This window comes from Stegostoma tigrinum, chromosome 27 (genome assembly GCF_030684315.1).
Source record: "Stegostoma tigrinum isolate sSteTig4 chromosome 27, sSteTig4.hap1, whole genome shotgun sequence".
Taxonomy (NCBI): Eukaryota; Metazoa; Chordata; class Chondrichthyes; order Orectolobiformes; family Stegostomatidae; genus Stegostoma; species Stegostoma tigrinum.
This window is the reverse complement of record NC_081380.1, coordinates 15,884,417-15,908,897: the sequence shown is the minus strand read 5'-3', so window position 1 is coordinate 15,908,897 and position 24,481 is coordinate 15,884,417. Positions and strand designations below refer to the sequence as shown.

General features: G+C 48.5%; 1 protein-coding gene across 4 annotated transcripts in view; it reads left to right on the top strand.

The window, feature by feature from the left end:
* LOC125464582 (E3 ubiquitin-protein ligase RNF43) overlaps positions 1-24,481 on the top strand; it is a 341,070-nt gene that overhangs the window by 166,472 nt on the left and 150,117 nt on the right. The window contains exon 1 of one of the 4 annotated variants that reach the window (XM_059655199.1): positions 17,344-17,382. The exons of 2 other annotated variants lie outside the window; for them this stretch is intronic. The gene's annotated coding sequence lies outside the window, so the exon portion shown is untranslated. Of the gene's footprint in view, positions 1-17,343; positions 17,383-18,217; positions 18,282-24,481 lie in introns of those variants that run through there. One more of the 4 variants, XM_059655198.1, reaches the window with a different exon arrangement.

The window sequence follows — 24,481 nt, the reverse complement described above, 5'->3', positions numbered from 1 at the left end:
GTGAGTGAGAGGGAGAGAGAGAGAGACAGAGACAGAGAGATGCTGGTGAGTGTGTGAGAGAGAGAGAGGGGGAGATGCCAGTGAGTGAGAGAGAGAGATGCAGGTGAGAGAGTGAGAGAGATGCAGGTGAGTGAGTGAGAGAGATGGAGAGAGATGCCGGTGAGTGTGTGTGAGAGAGAGAGAGAGAGAGGGAGATGCCAGTGAGTGAGAGAGAGAGAGGGAGATGCCAGTGAGTGAGAGAGAGAGAGAGAGATGCCGGTGAGTGAGAGAGAGAGAGAGAGATGCCGGTGAGTGTGTGTGTGAGAGAGAGAGAGAGAGGGAGATGCCAGTGAGTGAGTGAGAGAGAGAGAGAGAGAGAGATGCCGGTGAGTGAGAGATAGAGAGAGATGCAGGTGAGAGAGAGATCCCGGTGAGTGAGTGAGAGAGAGAGAGATGCCGGTGGGAGAGAGAGAGAGAGAGCGAGATGCCGGTGAGTGAGAGAGAGAGAGAGAGAGCGAGATGCCGGTGAGTGAGAGAGAGAGCGAGATGCCGGTGAGTGAGCGGGAGAGAGGGATGCCGGTGAGTGAGCGGGAGAGAGGGATGCCGGTGAGTGAGAGAGAGAGAGATGAAGGTGAGTGAGAGAGCGACATTTGCAGGTGAGAGAGAGCGTCAGATGCAGGTGAGAGAGAGAGCGACAGATGCAGGTGAGAGAGAGCGACAGATGCAGGTGAGAGAGAGCGACAGATGCAGGTGAGAGAGAGCGACAGATGCAGGTGAGAGAGAGCAACAGATGCAGGTGAGAGAGAGCGACAAAGATGCCGGGGAGAGAGAGAGAGATGCAGGGGAGAGAGAGAGAGAGAGAGAGAGAGAGAGAGATCCAGGCGAGAGTGAGAGACAGAGAGAGATACATGTGAGAGAGTAAGAGATGCCGGTGAGTGACACAGGGAGAGATGCCGGTGAGTGAGTGAGAGAGAGATGCCAGTGAGTGAGAGAGAGAGAGAGATGCCAGTGAGTGTCATTGAGAGAGATGCCGGTGATTGAGAGAGATGCAGGTAAGTGAGAGAGATGCCGGTGAGTGAGAGAGAGAGAGAGGGAGAGATGCCGGTGAGTGAGAGAGAGAGAGAGAGAGAGAGATGCCAGTGAGTGTCATTGAGAGAGATGCCGGTGATTGAGAGAGATGCAGGTGAGTGAGAGAGAGAGAGAGGGAGAGATGCAGGTGAGTGAGAGAGAGAGAGAGAGAGAGAGAGATGCCGGTGAGTGAGAGAGAGAGAGAGAGAGAGATGCAGGTGAGTGATAGAGAGAGAGAGAGAGATGCAGGTGCGAGAGAGTGAGATGCTGGTGAGTGAGAGAGAGAGAAGGATGCTGGTGACTAAGCGAGAGAGAGGGATGCCGGTGAGTGAGCGGGAGAGAGGGATGCCGGTGACTGAGCGAGAGAGAGAGAAGGATGCTGGTGACTAAGCGAGAGAGAGGGATGCCGGTGAGTGAGCAGGAGAGAGGGATGCCGGTGACTGAGCGAGAGAGAGGGATGCCGGTGACTGAGCGAGAGAGAGGGATGCCGGTGAGTGAGCGGGAGAGTGGGTTGCCGGTGAGTGAGCGGGAGAGAGGGTTGCCGATGAGTGAGCGGGAGAGAGGAATGCCGGTGAGTGAGCGGGAGAGAGGGATGCCGGTGAGAGAGAGAGAGAGATGCAGGTGAGAGAGAGAGAGAGAGAGAGATCCAGGTGAGTGTGAGAGACAGAGAGAGATGCAGGTGAGAGAGAGAGATGCCGTTGAGTGAGAGAGAGTGAGATGCAGGTGAGAGAGAGAGAGACAGGTGCCGGTACGAGAGAGAGAGACAGGTGCAGGTGAGAGGGAGAGAGAGAGAGACAGATGCAGGCGAGGGAGAGAGAGAGAGAGATGCAGGTGCGAGAGAGAAAGAGAGATGCGGGTGAGAGAGAGTGATACAGGTGGGAGAGAGAGATGCATTTGTGAGAGAGAAAGATGCAGGTGTGTGTGAGAGAGAGAGACAGATGCAGGGAAGAGAGAGAGCTGCAGGTGCGAGAGAGAGAGCTGCAGGTGCGAGAGAGAAAGATACAGGTGCGAGAGAGAGAAAGCGAGACGCAGGTGAGAGAGAGAAAGCGAGACGCAGGTGAGAGAGCGAGGGAGAGAGATGCAGGTGCGAGAGAGAGAGACGCAGGTGCGAGAGAGAGAGAGACGCAGGTGCGAGAGAGAGAGAGAGAGATGCAGGTGCGAGAGAGAGCGAGTTGCAGGTGAGAGAGAGAGCGAGAGAGACGCAGGTGTGAGTGAGATAGAGATGCGGGTGCGAGAGAGAGAGATGCAGGTGAGAGAGAGAGAGAGATGCAGGTGAGAGAGAGAGAGATATGCAGGTGAGAGAGACACAAGTGAGAGAGAGAGAGATGCAGATGAGAGAGAGAGAGATGCAGATGAGAGTGAGAGAAAGCGAGACGCAGGTGAGAGAGAGAGAGAGATGCAGGTGAGAGAGAGAGAGATACAGATGAGAGAGAGAGAGAGAGAGATGCAGGTGAGAGAGAGAGAGAGATGCAGGTGAGAGAGAGAGAGATGCAGGTGAGAGAGAGAGATGCAGGTGAGAGAGAGAGATGCAGGTGAGAGAGAGCAAGCGAGACGCAGGTGTGAGAGAGAGAGCGAGACGCAGGTGTGAGAGAGAGAGCGAGACGCAGGTGTGAGAGAGAGAGCGATGCCGGTGAGAGAGAGAGAGAGATTGAGAGATGCCGATGAGTGCGAGAGAGAGAGAGAGGGCGAATTGCCGGTGAGTGAGTGAGAGAGAGAGAGAGAGAGAGAGAGAGAGAGAGACAGATGCAGGTGAGAGAGAGAAAGCGAGACGCAGGTGAGAGAGAGAGAGAGAGAGAGACGCAGGCGAGAGAGTGAGAGCGATGCAGGCGAGAGAGTGAGAGCGATGCAGGTGAGTGAGAGAGAGCGATGCAGGTGAGTGAGAGAGAGCGATGCAGGTGAGTGAGAGAGAGAGATGCAGGTGAGAGAGTGAGAGAGATGCAGGTGAGAGAGAGAGAGAGAGAGATATGCCGGTGATTGAGAGAGAGAGAGAGAGAAATGCCGGTGAATGAGTGAGTGAGAGAGAGAGGAATGCCGGTGAGTGAGAGAGAGAGAGAGATGCCGGTGATTGAGTGAGAGAGAGAGAGAGAGATGCCGGTGATTGAGAGAGAGAGAGAGAGAGAGAAATGCCGGTGAATGAGTGAGTGAGAGAGAGAGGAATGCCGGTGAGTGAGTGAGAGAGAGAGAGAGAGAGATGCCGGTGATTGAGTGAGAGAGAGAGAGAGAGATGCCGGTGATTGAGAGAGAGAGAGATGCCGGTGAGTGTGAGAGAGAGAGAGATGCCGGTGAGTGAGAGAGAGAGAGAGAGAGAGAGAGAGAGAGATGCAGGTGAGAGAGAGAGAGAGATGCCGGTGAATGAGTGAGTGAGAGAGAGACAGATGCCGGTGAGTGAGCGAGAGAGAGAGATGCCGATGAGTGAGCGGGAGAGAGGGATGCCGGTGAGTGGGCTGGAGAGAGGGATGCCAGTGAGCGGGCTGGAGAGAGGGATGCCGGTGGGTGAGAGAGCGACATTTGCAGGTGAGAGAGAGCGTCAGAGATGCAGGGGAGAGAGATGGAGATGCAGGGGAGAGAGAGAGAGAGAGAGATCCAGGCGAGAGTGAGTGACAGAGAGAGATGCATGTGAGAGAGTAAGAGATGACGGTGAGTGACAGAGGGAGAGATGCCGGTGAATGCGTGAGAGAGAGATGCAGGTGAGTGAGAGAGAGAGAGAGATGCACTTGAGTGAGAGAGAGAGAGAGAGAGAGAGAGAGAGAGAGAGAGATGCAGGTGCGACAGAGTGAGATGCTGGTGAGTGAGAGAGAGAGAGAAGGATGCTGGTGACTGAGCGAGAGAGAGGGATGCCGGTGAGTGAGCGGGAGAGAGGGATGCCGGTGAGTGAGCGGGAGAGAGGGATGCCGGTGAGTGCGCGGGAGAGAGGGATGCCGGTGAGTGCGCGGGAGAGAGGGATGCCGGAGAGAGAGAGAGCGACATTTGCAGGTGAGAGAGAGCAACATTTGCAGGTGTGAGAGAGCGACAGATGCAGGTGAGAGAGAGAGAGGGAGATGCAGGTGAGAGAGAGAGACAGAGAGAGATGCAGGTGAGAGAGAGAGAGAGGGATGCCGTTGAGTGAGAGAGAGTGAGATGCAGGTGAGAGGGCGAGAGAGAGATAGAGAGAGGTGCCGGTATGAGAGAGAGAGACAGATGCAGGTAAGAGGGAGAGAGACACATCAGGTGAGAGGGAGAGAGACAGATGCAGGTGAGAGAGAGAGGGAGAGAGGTGCAGTTGAGAGAGAGATGCAGGTGCGTGAGAGAAAGACAGATGCGGGTGAGAAAGAGTTATACAGTGAGAGAGAGAGATGCATTTGTGAGAGAAAGATGCAGGTGAGTGAGAGAGAGAGAGACAGATGCAGGGGAGAGAGAGAGATGCAGGTGCGAGAGAGAGAGCTGCAGGTGCGACAGAGAAAGATACAGGTGCGAGAGAGAGAAAGCGAGACGCAGGTGAGAGAGAGAGAGAGGTGCAGTTGCGAGAGAGAGAGAAATGCAGGTGCGAGAGAGAGAGAGGCGCAGGTGCGCGAGAGAGAGAGACGCAGGCGCGAGAGCGAGTTGCAGGTGAGTGAGAGAGAGCGAGTTGCAGGAGAGAGAGAGAGATGCTGGTGCGAGAGAGAGAGAGAGAGATCTGCAAGTAAGAGAGAGCGAGAGCTGCAGGTGAGAGAGAGAGAGAGATGCAGGTGAGAGAGAGAGAGCTGCAGGTGAGAGAGAAAGCGAGACGCAGGTGAGAGAGAGACGCAAGTGACAGAGAGAGAGAGATGCAGGTGAGAGATGGAGAGAGATGCGGGAGAGAGAGAGAGAGAGATGCAGGTGAGAGAGAGAGAGATGCAGGTGAGAGAGAGAGAGATGCAGGTGAGAGAGAGAGAGCTGCAGGTGAGAGAGAAAGCGAGACGCAAGTGACAGAGAGAGAGAGATGCAGGTGAGAGATGGAGAGGGTGAGAGGGAGAGAGATGCAGGTGAGAGGGAGAGAGAGAGATGCACGTGAGAGAGAGAGGGAGAATGATTCAGGTGAGAGAGAGAGAGAGAGAGTGATGCAGGTGAGTGAGAGAGGGGCACAGGTGCGAGAGAGAAAGAGAGATGCGGGTGAGAGAGAGAGATGCATTTGTGAGAGAGAAGGACACAGGTGAGTCAGAGAGAGAGAGAGACAGATGCGGGGGAGAGAGAGACATGCAGGTGCGAGAGAAGGAGCTGCAGGTGCGAGACAGAGATGCAGGTGCGACAGAGAAAGATACAGGTGCGAGAGAGAGAAGGCGAGACGCAGGTGAGAGAGAGAAAGCGAGACGCAGGTGAGAGAGAGCAAGCGAGACGCAGGTGAGAGAGAGAGATGCAGGTGAGAGAGAGACAGGTGCAGTTGAGAGAGAGAGAGAAATGCAGGTGCAAGAGAGAGAGAGAGAGACGCGGGTGCGAGAGTGAGAGCGACGCAGGCGCGAGAGCGAGTTGCAGGTGAGAGAGAGAGCGAGTTGCAGGTGAGAGAGAGAGCGAGTTGCAGGAGAGAGAGAGAGATGCTGGTGCGAGAGAGAGAGAGAGCTGCAAGTAAGAGAGAGCGAGAGCTGCAGGTGAGAGAGGTGCAGGTGAGAGAGAGCGAGAGGGACGCAGGTGAGAGACAGAGAGAGAGAGAGATGCAGGAGAGACAGAGAGAGAGAGATGCAGGAGAGACAGAGAGAGAGAGATGCAGGAGACAGAGAGAGAGAGATGCAGGTGAGAGAGAGAGAGAGATACAGGTGTGAGAGAGAGAGAGACGCAGGTGAGAGAGAGAAAGCGAGATGCAGGTGAGAGAGAGACGCAAGTGACAGAGAGAGAGAGATGCAGGTGAGAGAGGGAGAGAGAGAAAAGCAGGTGAGAGAGAGAGGGAGAATGATTCAGGTGAGAGAGAGAGAGAGTGATACAGGTGAGAGAGAGAGATGCATTTGTGAGAGAGAAGGACACAGGTGAGTCAGAGAGAGAGAGAGACAGATGCAGGGGAGAGGGAGAGAAGCAGGTACGAGAGAAGGAGCTGCAGGTGCGAGAGAGAGAAAGATACAGGTGCAAGAGAGAAAGATACAGGTGCGAGAGAGAGAAATACAGGTGTGAGAGAGAGAGATACAGGTGAGAGAGAGAAAGCGAGACACAGGTGAGAGAGAGAAAGCGAGACGCAGGTGAGAGAGAGAGAGAGATGCGGGTGAGAGAGAGAGAGATGCATTTGTGAGAGAGAAAGACGCAGGTGAGTGGGAGAGAGAAATGCTGGTGAGAGAGAGAGAGAGATGGAGGTGAGAGAGAGAGAGAGAGAGTGATGCAGGTGTGTGAGAGAGAGAGATGCGGGGGGGGGAGAGAGAGAGAGAGAGAGAGAGAGATGCAGGTCAGGGAGGGAGAGCTGCAATTGCGAAGGAGAAAGACGCAGGTGAGTGAGAGAAAGTAATGCAGGTGAGTGAGAGAGATATGCAGGTGAGAGAGAGAGAGATGCAGGTGAGAGAGAGAGAGAGAGATGCAGGTGAGAGGGAGAGTGAGAGAGAGAGAGACAGAAATGCAGGTGACGGAGGGAGAGAGATGCGGGTGACAGAGGGAGAGAGATACGGGTGAGAGAGAGACAGAGATGCAGGTGAGAGAGAGTGTGAGAGAGAGATGCAGGTGAGAGAGAGAGAGAGAGAGTGTGAGAGAGAGATGCAGGTGAGAGAGAGAGAGAGATGCAGGTGAGAGAGAGAGATGCAGGTGAGAGAGAGAGATGCGGCTGAGAGAAAGAGATGCATTTGTGAGAGAGAAAGATGCAAGTGAGTGAGAGAGAGTAATGCAGGTGAGAGAGAGAGTAATGCAGGTGAGAGAGAGAGAGTAATGCAGGTGAGAGAGAGAGAGTAATGCAAGTGAGAGATGCATTTGTGAGAGAGAAAGACACAGGTGAGTGAGAGAGACTAATGCAGGTGAGAGGGAGGGAGATGCAGCTGCGCGAGAGAGAGAGAGAGAGAGAGCTGCAGCTGAGAGAGAGAGATGCATGTGTGTGAGAGAGAGATGCAGGAGAGAGAGAGAGAGACAGATGCAGGTGAGAGAGACAGATGCAGGTGAGGGAGACAGATGCAGGTGAGAGAGACAGATGCAGGTGAGAGAGACAAATGCAGGTGCGAGAGAGAGAGATGCAGGTGAGAGAGAGAGAGAGAGAGACAGATGCAGGTGAGAGAGATGCAAGTGAGAGAGAGAGTTGCAAGTGAGTGAGAGGGAGAGAGAGATGCTGGTGAGTGAGAGAGAGAGCGAGATGCCGGTGAGTGAGCGGGAGAGAGGGATGCCGGTGAGTGGGCTGGAGAGAGGGATGCCGGTGAGTGGGCTGGAGAGAGGGATGCCAGTGAGTGAGAGAGAGAGAGATGCAGGTGAGTAAGAGAGCGACAGATGCAGGTGAGACAGAGCGACAGAGATGCAGGAGAGAGAGAGAGAGAAAGAGAGAGCGAGAGATCCAAGCGAGAGTGAGAGACAGAGAGAGATGCATGTGAGAGAGTAAGAGATGCCGGTGAGTGACAGAGGGAGAGATGCCGGTGAGTGAGTGAGAGAGAGATGCCTGTGAGTGAGAGAGAGATGCGAGTGAGTGAGAGAGAGAGAGAGAGATGCCAGTGAGTGTGAGAGAGAGAGATGCCGGTGATTGAGAGAGAGTGAGAGAGATGCAGGTGAGTGAGAGAGAGAGAGAGATGCAGGTGAGTGAGAGAGAGAGAGAGATGCCAGTGAGTGTGAGAGAGAGAGATGTCGGTGATTGAGAGAGAGTGAGAGAGATGCAGGTGAGTGAGAGAGAGAGAGAGATGCCGGTGAGTGAGAGAGAGAGAGATGCACGTGAGTGAGAGAGAGAGATATGCAGGTGTGAGAGTGAGAGAGAGACAGAGAGAGAGAGAGAGAGAGAGAGAGAGAGAGAGAGAGAGAGAGAGAGAGAGACGCAGGTCAGAGAGAGAAAGCGAGTCGCAGGTGAGAGACAGAGATGCAAGTGTGAGGGAGAGAGAGAGAGAGAGACGCAGGTGAGAGAGAGACAGCTGCAGGTGAGGGAGGGAGAGATGCAAGAGAGAAGGAGAGAGAGTTGCAGGTGAGGAAGGGTGAGATGTAAGTGAGAGAGAGCGAGATGCAGGAGTGAGAGCGAGAGATATGCATGAGTGAGAGCGAGAGATATGCATGAGTGAGAGCGAGAGATATGCATGAGTGAGAGCGAGAGTTATGCATGGGTGAGAGCGAGAGACGCAGGTGAGTGAGAGAGAGAAATGCTGGTGAGAGAGAGAGATGCAGGTGTGAGAGAGAGAGAGAGAGAGATGCAGGGGAGAGAGAGAGATGCAGGGGAGAGAGAGAGAGAGAGAGATGCAGGTGAGGGAGGGAGAGCTGCAAGTGCGAGAGAGAAAGACGCAGGTGAGTGAGAGAGATATGCAGGTGAGAGAGAGAGAGAGAGACAGACAGAAATGCAGGTGAGAGAGCGAGGGAGATGCAGGTGAGAGAGAGACAGAGATGCAGGTGAGAGGGAGAGAGATGCAGGTGAGAGGGAGAGAGATGCAGGTGAGAGGGAGAGAGATGCAGGTGAGAGAGAGCGTGAGAGAGAGAGAGAAATGTAGGTGAGAGAGAGAGAGATGTGAATGTCAGAGGGAGAGAGATGAGGTGAGAGAGCGAGAGAGATGCAGGTGAGAGAGCGAGAGATGCGGGTGAGGGAGAGAGATGCAGGTGAGAGAGAAAGAGAGAAGCAGGTGAGAGAGAGAGATATGCGGATGAGAGAGAGAGATATGCAGGTGAGAGAGAGAGAGATGCAGGTGAGAGAGAGAGATGCGGGTGAGAGGGAGAGAGAGATGCAGGTGAGAGAGAGAGATGCAGGTGAGAGAGAGAGAGAGAGATGCGGCTGAGAGAAAGAGATGCATTTGTGAGAGAGAAAGACGCAGGCGAGTGAGAGAGAGAAATGTAGGTGAGAGAGAGAGATGTGAATGTCAGAGGGAGAGAGATGAGGTGAGATAGCGAGAGAGGTGCAGGTGAGAGAGCGAGAGATGCGGGTGAGAGGGAGAGAGATGCAGGTGAGAGAGAAAGAGAGCAGCAGGTGAGAGAGAGAGATATGCGGATGAGAGAGAGAGATATGCAGGTGAGAGAGAGAGATGTCGGTGAGAGGGAGAGAGATACGGGTGAGGGACAGAGAGAGAGATGCAGGTGCAAGAGAGAGAGAGAGATGCGGGTGAGAGAAAGAGATGCATTTGTGAGAGAGAAAGACGCAGGTGAGTGAGAGAGAGATGCAGGTGAGAGAGAGAGAAATGCTGGTGAGAGAGATATGCAGGTGAGAGAGAGAGATATGCAGGTGAGAGGGAGAGATATGCAGGTGAGAGAGAGACATACGCAGGTGCGAGTGAGAGAGATGCAGGTGAGAGAGAGATATATGCAGGCGAGAGGGAGAGAGAGATGCGGGGGGAGAGGGAGAGAGATGCGGGGGGAGAGGGAGAGAGATGCGGGTGAGAGGGAGAGGGAGATAGATGCCGGTGAGAGGGAGAGAGAGAGAGATGCAGGTGCGAGAGAGAGAGAGAGATGCAGGTGAGGGAGAGAGATGCAGGTGAGAGTGAGAAAGCGAGACGCAGGTGAGAGCGAGAGAGAGACAGATGCAGGTGAGAGAGATGCAGGTGTGAGAGAGAAAGAGATGCAGGTAAGAGAGAGAGAGAGATGCGGGTGAGAGAAAGAGATGCATGTGAGAGAGAGTAATGCAGGTGAGAGTGAGAGAGCGAGAGCAGCAGGTGTGAGAGAGAGAGAGAGAGAGAGATGTGGGTGAGAGAGAGAGAGATGTGGGTGAGAGAGAGAGAGATGCGGGTGAGAGAGGGAGAGAGATGCGGGTGAGAGAGAGAGAGAGAGAGATGCGGGTGTGAGAGAGAGAGAGAGAGATGCGGGTGAGAGAGAGAGAGAGAGAGCGAGGGAGATGCGGGTGAGAGAGAGAGAGATGCGGGTGAGAGAGAGAGAGAGATGCGGGTGAGAGAGAGAGAGAGATGCAGGTGAGAGAGAGAGATGCAGGTGAGAGAGAGAGAGAGAGCTGCAGTTGCGAGAGAGAGAGAGAGAGAGATGCAGGCGAGAGAGACATGCATGGAGGTGAGAGAGATGCATGGAGGTGAGACAGAGAGAGATGCAGGTGAGAGAGAGAGATGCAAGAGAGAGAGAGACATGTGCAGCTGAGAGAGAGAGATACAGGTGTGTGAGAGAGACATGCATGGAGGTGAGAGAGATGCATGCAGGTGAGACGGAGAGAGATGCAGGTGAGAGAGAGAGATGCAGGTGAGAGAGACAGAGATTCAGGTGAGAGAGAGAGATGCAGGTGAGAGAGACAGAGAGATGCAGGTGAGAGAGACAGAGAGATGCAGGTGAGAGAGAGAGATGCAGGTGAGAGAGATGCAGGTGAGAGAGAGAGATAGATGCAAGTGAGAGAGAGAGGTGCAGGTGAGAGAGAGAGATGCAGGTGAGAGAGACAGAGAGATGCAAGTGAGAGGGAGAGAGATGCGGGTGAGAGGGAGAGATGCAGGTGTGTGAGAGAGAGATACAGGTGAGAGAGACATGCATGGAGGTGAGAGAGATGCATGCGGGTGAGAGAGAGAGAGATGCAGGTGAGAGAGAGAGAGAGAGAGATGCAGGTGAGAGAGAGAGATGCAGGTGAGAGAGAGAGATGCAGGTGAGAGAGAGAGACATGCATGGAGGTGAGAGAGACAGATGCAGGTGAGAGAGTGAGAGAGAGATGCAAGAGAGAGAGAGAGACATGTGCAGGTGTGTGAGAGAGACATGCATGGAAGTGAGAGAGATGCATGCAGGTGAGACAGAGAGAGATGCAGATGAAGAGAGATGCATGCAGGTGAGAGAGAGATGCATGCAGGTGAGAGAGAGAGATGCAGGTGAGAGAGAGAGATGCAAGAGAGAGAGAGAGACATGTGCAGGTGTGTGAGAGAGACATGCATGGAAGTGAGAGAGATGCATGCAGGTGAGAGAGAGATGCATGCAGGTGAGAGAGAGATGCAGGTGAGAGAGAGAGAGAGAGAGAGATGCAGGTGAGAGAGAGAGACATGTGCAGGTGAGAGAGATAGATGCAGGTGTGAGAGAGAGAGATGGAGGTGAAAGAGAGAGAGAGATGCAGGTGAGAGAGACAGAGAGGCAGGTGAGTGAAAGAGATAGATGCAAGTGAGAGAGAGATGCAGGTGAGAGAGAGAGATGCGGGTGAGAGGGAGAGAGAGAGATGCAGGTGAGAGAGAGAGATGCAAATGAGAGAGAGAGAGATGCAAATGAGAGAGACTGAGAGAGATGCAGGTGAGAGAGAGAGATAGAGGCAGGTGAGAGAGAGAGATGCAGGTGAGAGAGAGAGATGCAAGAGAGAGAGAGAGACATGTGCAGGTGTGTGAGAGAGACATGCATGGAAGTGAGAGAGATGCATGCAGGTGAGAGAGACAGAGATGCAGGTGAGAGAGAGATGCATGCAGGTGAGAGAGAGATGCAGGTGAGAGAGAGAGAGATGCAGGTGAGAGAGAGAGACATGTGCAGGTGAGAGAGATAGATGCAGGTGTGAGAGAGAGAGATGGAGGTGAAAGAGAGAGAGAGATGCAGGTGAGAGAGACAGAGAGGCAGGTGAGTGAAAGAGATAGATGCAAGTGTGAGAGAGATGCAGGTGAGAGAGAGAGATGCGGGTGAGAGGGAGAGAGAGAGATGCAGGTGAGAGAGAGAGATGCAAATGAGAGAGAGAGAGATGCAAATGAGAGAGACTGAGAGAGATGCAGGTGAGAGAGAGAGAGATGCAGGTGAGAGAGAGAGATGCAAGTGAGAGAGAGAGAGAGAGACATGTGCAGGTGAGAGAGAGAGAGATGCAGGTGTGAGAGAGAGAGAGATGCAGGTGAGTGAGAGCGATTCAGTTGAGAGAGAGAGACAGATGCAGGCAAGAGAGAGAGTAGACAGGTGCAGGTGAGAGAGAGAGAGAGAGAGAGATATGCAGGTGAGAGACCGAGAGAGTGAGATGCGGGTGAGAGGGAGTGAGATGCAGGTGAGAGAGAGAGAGATGCGGGTGAGAGAGACACAGATGCGGGTGAGAGGGAGAGAGAGAGCTGCAGGTGAGAGAGAAAAAGAGAGATGCAAATGAGGTTGACATGCATGGAGGTGAGAGATGCATGCAAGTGAGATAGAGAGAGATGCAGGTGAGAGAGAGAGATGCAAGTGAGAGAGAGAGAGAGAGACATGTGCAGGTGAGAGAGAGAGAGATGCAGGTGTGAGAGAGAGAGAGAGACAGATGCAGGTGAGAGAGAGTGATGCAGGTGAGTGAGATAGAGAAATGCATGTGTGAGAGAGAGAGATGCTGGTGAGAGAGAGATGCATGTAGGTGAGAGAGATGCATGTAGCTGAGAGAGAGAGAGATGCAGGTGAGAGAGAGAGAGATATGTGGGTGAGAGAGAGATGCATGTGTGTGAGAGGAGCTGCAGGTGCAGGAGAGAGGGAGAGCTGCAGGTGAGAGAGATATGCAGGGGAGAGAGAGATGCATGTGTGTGTGTGTGAGAGAGAGAGAGAGAGATGCAGGTGCGAGAGAGAGAGATATGCGGGTGAGAGAGAGATGCATGTGTGTGAGAGAGAGATGCATGTGTGTGTGAGAGAGAGAGAGAGATGCAGGTGAGAGGGAGAGAGAGAGCTGCACGTGAGGGAGAAAGAGAGATGCGGGTGAGAGAGAGAGAGATGCAGGTGAGAGAGACACAGAGATGCGGGTGAGAGGGAGAGAGATGCGGGTGAGAGGGAGAGAGATGCGGGTGAGAGGGAGAGAGAGAGCTGCTGGTGAGGGAGAACGAGAGAGAGATGCAGGTGAGAGAGAAAAACAGAGATGCAAGTGAGAGAGACATGCATGGAGGTGAGAGAAATGCATGCAGCTGAGAGAGACAGAGAGATGCAGCTGAGAGAGACAAAGAGAGCGAGTTGCAGATGAGTGAGAGAGAGAGATGCAGGTGAGTGAGAGAGATTCAGTTGAGAGAGAGAGAGATGAGGCGAGAGAGAGAGTGACAGGTGCAGGTGAGAGAGAGAGACAGGTGCAGGTGAGAGAGAGAGAGACACAGGTGCAGATGAGAGAGAGAGAGACAGATGCAGGTGAGAGAGAGTGATGCTGGTGAGAGAGATGCATGTAGGTGAGAGAGATGCATGTAGCTGTGAGAGAGATATGCGGGTGAAAGAGAGAGATAGTTGCAGGAGAGAGAGAGATGCAAGTGAGAGAGACATGCATCTAGGTGAGAGATGTATGCAGGTGAGACAGAGCGAAATGCGGGTGAGAGAGATGCAGGTGAGAGAGAGAGAGAGATGCAGGTGAGAGAGAGAGAGTGATGCAGGTGAGAGAGAGAGATGCAGGTGAGAGACAGACAGAGAGGGATGCAGGTGAGAGAGAGAGAGAGATGCAGGTGAGAGTGAGAGAGAGAGAGAGATGCAGATGAGAGAGAGTGAGATGCTGGTGACAGAGAGAGAGATAGAGATGCAGGTGAGAGTGAGAGAGAGAGGGAGAGAGAGAGAGATGCAGGTGAGAGAGAGAGATGCAGGTGAGAGAGAGAGATGCAGGTGAGAGCGAGAGATGCAGGTGAGAGTGAGAGAGCGAGAGATGCAGGTGAGAGAGAGAGACAGAGATGCAGGTCAGAGAGAGAAAGAGACAGATGCAGGTCAGAGAGAGGTGAGAGAAAGAGAGGGGGTGACAGTGAGAGAGAGAGAGAGAGAGAGATATGCAGGTGTGTGTGTGAGAGAGAGAGATGCCGGTGTGTGAGAGAGAGAGAGATGCAGGTGTGTGTGTGAGAGAGAGAGAGCTGCAGGTGTGTGTGTGAGAGAGAGATGCAAGTGTGTGTGTGAGATGCAGGTGTGTGTGTGTGAGGTAGAGAGAGAGATGCAGGTGTGTGTGTGAGAGAGAGAGATGCAAGTGTGTGTGAGAGAGATGCAGGTGTGTGTGAGGTAGAGAGAGAGAAGCAGGTGTGTGTGTGAGAGAGATGCAGATGTGTGTGTGTGTGTTTGTGAGAGAGAGAGAGATGCAGGTGTGTGTGTGTGTGTGTGTGTGAGAGAGAGAGAGATGCAGGTGAGGGAGAGACGTGGGGTGGGACAGCGATGCAGGTGAGGTTGGGGGGAGGGACAGCGATGCAGGTGAGGGAGAGAGTTGGGAGGGACAGCAATGCAGGTAAGGTTTTGGGGACGAACAGCGATGCAGCTAAGGGAGTGGAGGGTGGAGGTAAGAATGTTATTGCTATGTGATAATTGTTGACTACATATGGGAATGGTCAAATATTGTTGGAAGGACATGGAACCTTGCATTTTATTGCGAAGATATACTAACACACTCAGTGGAGAACTATTTAATAACCTTATTAAACACTGTATGTGGATAATCGAAGCTATCAGATACACAGCAGTTGGTGCTGAGTGTAATGTCCAGACAATTCCACGTTGTCATTAGCTGATGGTTAAATCCACCTGGAACAACGAATCCATGACTTTTCAGTTTGAGAGAAGTTGTCAGATATTGTAAGATGAGCTTTACTGATTCTCTGATACTGCTTGGCCTGGTGTGTTCATCCAGCTCGACATCTTGATATCTCTATGTAAGATATTCATTACTTTCTGGAGTAATTCAGGGGCAAAATAATGAAAACTGAAGCAATAGAGGTTGTGAAGATCCACAGTGCTCTCTCTGCTAGCTCGCGATAAAATCCACCTTGGATTTCTGATAGAATGATGTTCTAGTTAAATCATATTAGATAATGTGATGCTTGAAATCTCCTATAGTCATGGTCAGAAGAGCAAAAATGTCAATTGTGTCAGTATTCTGTGACCCCTGCTTAGACACCTCAGTGAGGAAAGGATTCAGTTTTATTGTAGTGGATGGTCACCCTTTGTGTTCCACATGAATCATGCACCGAATTAGATGCTGTTGGATCATGCAGCTGTGCTCAAGAAGAACTCAATGCCTTTGGAAGAGAAGGGATGATATTTCTCCTTTTCCCCTAATATAACCACAACACAGCATGGAAATGTGTTACCCCAGGATTTGAAGTACTGTGTACAGTTTTGGTATCCTAACCCCTGTGTTCCAAAGTTTTTCTGGGATGAAGCAAGCATTGTACAGATCAGACCTGAACTCTCAAGAGTTTTGTAGAGAGAGAGCTGATCTCAGTAAAACACATCAAATAGACACTGGGATAGCATTTCATCCCAGCCAAGGAGTGTAGAATTGTGAAGGATGGTTTGTTGGTGAGGTTCTCAGGAACTGTCAAGCATTTGCTGAAGTAAAGTCACCCCAACCACAATGTACACGCATACACACATCAATATACACACACATGCACACAAACACATTCACATACACACACGCATGCACATGTCAATATATACGCACATGCACACACACAACATACGCACACACATATACATATGGACACACACACACACACACACACACACCAATGGACGGACACACACACACACCCCCAATGGACACACACACACACACACCAATGGGGACGCACACACACACACACACCCCAATGGACGGACACACACACACACACACACGCACACACGCATATACACACACACACATACACGCATATATACACACACACACATACACACACACACACACACACACACACACACACACACACACACACACACACACCCCCCAATGGACACACGCGCGCACACACACACACACACACACACACACACACACACACACACACACAATGGACACACACAAACACACACACACACACACACACACCCCCAATGGACACACACGCGCGCGCGCACACACACACACACACACACCCCAATGGACACACACACACACACACACACACACACACACACACACACACACACACACACACACACACACACACCAATGGGGACACACACACACCTGAATTACTCCAGAAAGTAATGAACACACACAAGAGCTTTGTAAACCGGCTGTGTGTGTGTGTGCTTGTGCGCGCGTGCATTTACCCAATGTTTGGTCCAGTTTCAGTGGGCTGCACTTGATTCTGTTGAATGTTGATGTGGAGGTGCCAGTGTTGACCTGGGGTGGACAAAGTCAGAAATCACATTTCACCAGGTTATGGTCCAACAGCTTTATTTGAAGCTTTTAGAGCCTCACTGCTCCTCCAGGTGTTAGTGGGAGAGATTGTATCAGATGCAGAATTTATAAATAAAAGATTGAAGGGTCACACCACTGATGAGGGTGTATTAACAAACCTGAGATGCTGTTTACTCTTTAATCAGTTGGAAAGTTTTAATTGATTAGTATGGACATGTAAATTCCCAAATGCTATTCCAGTCATTGTTCTGAGAGAATTAAAGATACAATCACTGTAAAAATGAGGTGATATTTTAGGTCAGAGAGTGCATGTTAAGTGTGAGGCCTTGTTTAGATTCTGCTTTTTGGTTTGGAGTTAGAGTGGTTTTATTAAAGTTACAATTTATAAAATAACACATTGTCTTCAAATTGTGTGTACTTTGAACAAAATACAGTGTATCTGCAAGTGTGTGCGTGCGTGTGTGTGTGTGTGTGAAAGAGAGAGAGTGTTCTTGAGTTCATGTCACACCGTAGGTGACCCTGCTATGGTAAACAGCCACCCCCTTCCCGCCACAGTAAACTGTCACCCCACAGTCCCGTACACAGGTGCAGAGAGGGAGTGTGTGTGCTCGTGAATCTATGGGGTGAACTTGTATTTGCAGATACATTGTCTCTAAACTGTGTGCTTTTTGAACAAAATACATTCAGCCATTGTGACAATTTAGAAATTCACACTTTTGAAGTGAAACCAGTCTGACTCCAAACCAAAACACAAACAGATTCTAAACAAGGCCCCTCATCAAACATGCATTGACTGACCTAAAATGTCACCTCTTCTTTTTACTGATAAAACCTTCATTTCTCTCAGGACCATGGCTTCAAATGAATACGGGAATTTATGTTTACATATTAACAAATTAAAACCATCTAACTGATTAAAGGTTTAACAGCATCTTAGGCTTTTTTAAATACGTCCTCATCAGTGGTGTGACCCTTTTTTTTCTCGCTGACTTCTGAGGAAGAAGTGAGGCTGTGAAAGTTTGTGTTTTCAAATAAACCTATTGATCTATAACCTGGTGTCATATGATTTCAGTCCCTGTTGAACATTGACATTATTATGTGGAATGAGGTGAAGCAGCATTTAGGCAGGGCCACTGCATTTGTACGGGCAAAAAGCATTCTGAACATTTACTCCAGGGAAGCCTTTTCTCCCAGTGTTTATTTCTGGGATATATTAGAAGATAAATGTTGCTCCGAGGATTAAGTTGGTTTGATTAGTTGAAGTATGATTCGTGGTGATTTAACAGCCGGTAATGCTTTGTTTAATTCTACTCTGACTGAAATTGATTATTTTGAACTGATCCTGCTTGGAGTCACTAGGTTTTTGTTATACCTGATACTGATGTTACACAGCAGAGATGAGGGTAGCCCCTCCATGCAGTCTTTATATGTAAACCATAACTTTCTGTAGGTAAATCAGCTTTCTCATATCAGAGAGAGTGGCAAGTGTCCTAAGCAAGCTTTATTTTCTGCTTTTGGCTCAGAGTAAGGCCAATTGTATTACTAAATTGCTATTTCAGTTGGAATCATCTGACTTGGCACACACAATGGGATAAACCCAAGTACTTTCTGTAATTGAGTGACCATGCTATATGTTGCATTAATCCATTTGGCAGGGTTTGTTGGCCATTAGTATGACTGAATATCTTAAGATCATTTAATATGTAGAAATATCGGGCCATTCAAAACTATGGAACTGTATTGAATGTTCAATGCAAACCATTTTCCTTAGAAAGTGAGTAGCCAAGTTACTTTTCTCATTATGCTATAAAATACTCAGGAGTTAGAAGCCCTCATTAAACATTAGTTTGATGTGTATTTTGAATCATTGAGTAGTGTTGTTAAAAATAAACTGAAACTCTATGGATTGGGTGCTCTGAGATGGACTTCAGCGTCAGCTTTTGTGATACCAAGAAGATTCTTTATGCAGCCTCTGGTTGCTGATATGAGTTTAACTTCACCTATGATATAAGAATGCTTTGAGAAAAGAGCTTGAGTAGGTCATAGTTCATTTTCTACCTGAAGCTGCCCTCGCTATTCCCACAGTTCTTGGTTCCTTTTAGTATCAAAAATTTTTTGATCCCATATACTTAGGAGCTGAGCATTCCAGAACTTCACAATTCTTTGAAGAAATTCCTCCACTTTGGCTGTAAGTTGCCGAACCCTTATAGTGACATTATTTTCTTGATTCTTTAATTGGGGTAAACAATATCTGCCCAAATTGCATGTGTTTCATTGAGATCATGTGTCATTTTCCAAACTTGAGGATATATAGACCCAGTTGATGATATCTCTTTTAGTTCAACCACCACCTGAACATAGTTTACATCAACCTTTGTTGCTCTTCCTGAAATACAAGTTTACCCTTGCTAGGTTCACTAATCAAAACTATACACATTACCCCAGTTGTAAACTCAATTATTGTTAGACTTTTAAACTCTTGTTCCAATTGTTTTGTATTAGCTGCCATACCATTTTTTTCCAATTATTTTCCTGTATGTTATCTTCCAGTAATTTGTGCAGGATCCAATCCCCTGGATACTAACATTTCCCAATCTTTTACTATATGAGCAAAATTTTGACTTTTCTGTTTTTTCTTTCAAAGTGGATAATTTTGCATTTCTCTGCATTGTGTTGCATCCATCATATTCTTACACACACAGTTAACCTGCCTTGATCATCTTACATAGCCTGTACAGCTTACTTTCCCATTTAGCTTCGTAACATTGAACCAGGATCTTTTAGACTTGGTTGCATCATGTAAGTAATAGATGTAGAGGGTAGTTGTGGACTACCATCACTCATCCTTCTCATACCTGTCTTGTTAAAACCAATGGACCTGAAAATGGCTGGTTTATTCCTGTACAGCTTTTTATTTGTTAATTAATCCATGCTATTATATTGCATCCAATCCATTTGGCATAATAAACTCATGCATGGCACATTATCAAATGCTTTTTGAAAATCTAGAAGCATAATAGACCAGTTTCTCTTTACCCTGTTTGGTTGCAACTGCAAAAAAAAGGTTAGGTTTGTTAAACATAATTTTCTTTTCATGAATCGATATTGACTGTGCCTAATCATTGTTTTGAATTGTCCTGTTCATAGGCTCTGGTATTTCACCTGCTAGTGCTGTAGGTCTGTCCACTCCCCCTGCATCCCAAAACCAGCCCAGCCTGTCTCTGCCTCCCTAACCTGTTCTTCCTCTCACCCATCCCTTCCTCCCACCCCAAGCCGCACCTCCATTTCCTACCTACTAACCCCATCCCACCTCCTTGACCTGTCTGTCTTCCCTGGACTGACCTATCCCCTCCCTACCTCCCCACCTATACTCTCGTCTCCACCCATCTTCTTTTCTCTCCATCTTCGGTCCGCCTCCTACTCTCTCCCTATTTATTCCAGAACCCTCACCCCATCCCCGTCTCTGATGAAGGGTCTAGGCCCGAAACATCAGCTTTTGTGCTCCTGAGATGCTGCTTGGCCTGCTGTGTTCATCCAGCTTCACACTTTATTATCTCGGTTGTGCTTGATGCAGGTTTATGGAATTGCTAGCGAGATAAAAAATCCCTCTGTATTTTTACTCCAGTTGTTCTGGGGATCTTGTGCTGACGGATGAAGGCTTACCAGTGTCTGTCTGTGGGGGTATGTACTGCATCTGTACAGTTCATGCCTCCCATGGGGCATGAACCTGTTTTCCGGCAGCTGGACACTTGGTTTCCTTAATCCCTTCCTGTTTCGGGTATATCACTGGTGAATTGCTGTCAGAGCTTTTAGTGATTGCTAACATAATAACATGCACTATAAAAGTTTAAAATTCTAATTTGTTGGTCAAATATTTGCAACAGAATGCAAAAATGATTTGCCTAGCTCAATTCTCTTTCATGACGTGCTGAGTTAATTGCTGTCTTGGTGTGTGATGTAAAACACAATTTTCATGGCACCCCATGTTACAGTCAATTTAAATTCTGATTAGTTACATTTTATTGAACACTGCTTATAAATTCTTCTGCTAATTTGTTAAATTTTAGCTGCTTTAATGGAAGTTGTCCCCCAGGATGTATAAAATTTAAGGGCCCTGGTGTTATCAGACTTATGAGTGGACCTCCCATATTAATCTTTATCTGCATCTTCTCTGTAGTTGTAACAGTATGTTCTGCATTCTATTCTGTTACCCTGGTATACTTAGGCAAGGTATGATTTGTCTGGTTAGTACAAAGCAGTACTTTTCACTGCATCTTGGTGCCTGAGACAATAATAAATTAAATTAAATCAAATCCAAATCAAAATCAAATCGAACATCAATAACTGTCAATGTAGAATACAGTGGGTGGTGGAGGCTGGAGGTAATATTAAATGACGAGATCAGTGAAAGTGATGGGATGGCATGGCATTGGTCGTGAGTCCTCTCACCTAGTCATAAGCTTGGCAAGTGTCATCTGCAAGAGTAGGTTGATAGGTAATGCATTATATCAGTTGGTGCTGGAGGACAGTTGGTTTGGAGTTTGTAGGAGCTTAGTGTGGATTGTGTTGATGAAGTTAGAATTTGATGAAAGTTGTATGTTGGCTCAGTGGGGGGATGCTGAAGATTATAGCTCATCAATAGGAGGATGATAGAGCTTGGGATGTTGGTGAGAGTTGCATCTGGCCACTAGGAAGATGGTAAAGGTGACTCCACCAAGGAGAACTAGTGGCAACTTTGTGTTTGGGTTCTGGAGGCCATGTGAATAATGCTGATAATGAATGTACTCATGAGGAAAGAGGACTTTAACAAAACAGCGAAGCTTGGGAAACTCAGGACTGGCAGCACTTGTGGAGAGAGAAGCAGAGTTAATTAACTTGAGATGTTGATAGACCTGCCGAATTTCTCTGGCATTCTGTGTTTGTTTTAGATTTCCTGCATCTGCAGGATTTTATCTTTATTCCAGAACCTTAGTGAAGTTGTTCTCCGAGAAAAGACTCTTTTATTTGGCTCTCTTTAAAATCCAAGCTGAATACAATAAATAAGGGTGAGATTCCTTTTCTCTTTTAAGGTGCTTTCAATGACGATGTAGAACTGTTATCCACATCAGGCCCCATACTGTAGTGTGAAGGTGTGTCTTACTGCAGACTAAGTTTTTGAAAAGACTTTGATCACAGCCAGTGCGGCAGAGAGAATCATCGAAGAGTCAAATGCCTCTGAATTTACAATTTTTAGATGCCTTGAAAAATTGTATTTACTAGTTCAGTAAATGCTTCTTTGTAGGACTGCCTCAAAGTACTGCGTACTGTCTTGTTTATTGCAATTTTCCAAAGTCCTGCTGCTATTGGATTAGTGATTGTTTTCATGTAATGTTTGATCTCAAACTATAAGCAAAGCTTTTGTGTCTTTCACCCCCATCTAAGCTTGGTTAAGGAGAAATTTCTGTTGATGACATTAAACCTTTAAGTGCTGGAGACTCTTTTGTCTTAGCTACGATGCCAGTGCTGTTCTTTGTGGTGACTAAAGCTGGATACTGATTAATTCCCTCATGGTATTACTGAAATATAAGGAGTTGTTGTATTCCAGATTGCTGCATTTCTATTTTGTCAATGGGTGGAAGCTGAGTTTTACCTTCCATGGCTGTTCAAACAGGTCATGATCAAAACCCTCCTGTATGAATATTTGTAATTCACTTCTTGTTCCGGGGTTAACCCAGACTGTTTGTGAAAAGAACATTTCTCTGCGAACAGTAGAAATCTGTTACTTTAGAGGAATGCATTGGTCAGAGTGAGAGCTGTGTAACTGATAGGGATCTGTTGTATTTTTATTCTTTTTAATCTTCATGGCTGACGAAATGAATACATTATGTAGATGAAAGGCTAGGTTCTGACTGAGGAGGTGTTTATTGAGTAGAGAATTGTAGCCCAGCCCTAAGTACAGCTTAAACAAGCCAAAAGCAAACATGAGAGATTTGTTTATCTGAATACTTCAAAGAAGTTTTCTCTCAGATCACCTGATAACCAGTCCCAAAGTCACACTGACTCTAATAAAGATGAAGATAAAGAACTCCATATCTCTGAGCCACATCTTTGCAGCCTTGTATACACTATGGAGCCTGGTTTGGACAACAGCTAAAGACTAATTAAGAGCAACTAAAAGGAGAAACTTAGGGATCTCACCTGTGTGTATTGTATTCAGTTTGAACTGTTCTAGTCACTCTATCTGCTTGTGGAGACTGTTTGATCTTGACTGAGTCACCTTGGCTCCAGGTGCAAACATCATGAGAGCATCGGAGAGGATAATGCAATCGATGTCCAGCAGTGACGAGGTTCAAAAATGCAGCATAACCTATTTATTGCTCCCAACACCCACCACTCCCCAGCCCCCCACAAAATCTCTTCCTCAAAGTTTGAACCCATATCCTGTGACGTCTCATGCACACAGCAAATTATACTCTTTCTTGTCATGAATGTGGGCAGGCGGGAAAAGTGACATGGGGGTCAGTACGAGATTATTGCACGTTGACCATGGACAGGAATCGATGCTGAATTTTGAGTTTTCAAGCCAAAGAGCGCTGAAGCAATTAGTGATTCCAAACTCCTCCTACTGCACCACACAACCAGCTCAGCTCTTCCCCTCCACCCATTGCATCCCAAAACCAGTCCAACCTGTCTCTGCCTCCCTAACCTGTTCTTCCTCTCACCCATCCCTTTCTCCCACCCCAAGCCGCTCCTCCATCTCCTACCTACTAACCTCATCCCACCTCCTTGACCTGTCCGTCTTCCTTGGACTGACCTATCCCCTTCCTACCTCCCCACCTATACTCTCCTCTCCACCTATCTTCTTTTCTCTCCATCTTCGGTCCGCCTCCCCCTCTCTCCCTATTTATTCCAGAACCCTCACCCCATCCCCCTCTCTGATGAAGGGTCTAGGCCCGAAACGTCAGCTTTTGTGTTCCTGAGATGCTGCTTGGCCTGCTGTGTTCATCCAGCCTCACATTTTATTATCTTGGATTCTCCAGCATCTGCAGTTCCCATTATCACTGATTCCAAACTGTAGTTGAGTTCAGAACTGCTAGCTTGATACTCAAGGACCAATCAAATCCAAGAGAGCCTTATTATGTGGTCAGTGTCATGTTGAGCAACGGACTTTCTCACTAAACAAAGCAGAGCAAGTTCTCACGTCAATATTCCGGCCGTGCAGTTCTGTCACAGCAGTTTGATATTTCAGATTATTTTGCCAATTAATTTATTGACAGCTCATTTTATCCACCTTTGCATTGTTCTGTTTAGCAATGTAGATATGCACCCATATACAATTTCAAAATCCATACCTTTGGTTAAAATTGTTCAGTGGTTACTTTGTGAAATGAACATTTATGTGTAAACAGTAGAAATCTATTATTTTAGAGGAATGCATTGGTAAGAGTGAGAATTGTGGAACAGAAAAGGATCTGCGTTATGAACAGGTAGGTTAAAGTTGAACCTACCTGTTGTGCATTGTTTTGCAAAATTCAATTAGTCAAGTTAGTCTTTAAGTGAACCATATTCACTATATCCCAAATTCAACCTAGGGAAATTATGTAGTGGTGATGTTACTGAACTGGTAATTCAGAAACCCTGGTTAGTTCTCTGGGAACGTGGGTTCAAGTCCCACCATGGCAGTCATTGGAATTTAAATTCAGTCAGTAAATCTGGATATGAACACTAACTCCTGTAATGGCAACTGTGAAACTATCATCAATTGCCTTGAAACCTCATCTAGTTCACTAGCATCCCATAAAGAAGGAATTCTGTCCTTAACGGCTTGGCCCACGTGTGACACTAAATCTCTGTCAGTACTGTTGAGTCTTTATCTGTCATTTGAAATAGCCTTGTCATTCATGGTCTTTTGGGATTGGGCAACAAATATTAGCCTCATCAGTAATGCCCACCTAATTTGAAAGAACGAAGTAAAAAGACTTCCTCAGCTGTACAAGATAATAAAATGTGAGGCTGGATGAACACAGCAGGCCAAGCAGCATCTCAGGAGCACAAAAGCTGACGTTTCGGGCCTAGACCCTTCATCAGAGAGGGGGATGGGGAGAGGGAACTGGAATAAATAGGGAGAGAGGGGGAGGCGGACCGAAGATGGAGAGAAAAGAAGATGGGTGGAGACGAGAGTATAGGTGGGGAGGTAGGGAGGGGATAGGTCAATCCAGGGAAGACGGACAGGTCAAGGAGGTGGGATGAGGTTAGTAGGTAGGAAATGGAGTGCGGCTTGGGATGGGAGAAAGGGATGGGTGAGAGGAAGAACAGGTTAGGGAGGCAGAGACAGGTTGGACTGGTTTTGGGATGCAGTGGGTGGGGGGGAAGAGCTGGGCTGGTTGTGTGGTGCAGTGGGGGGAGGGG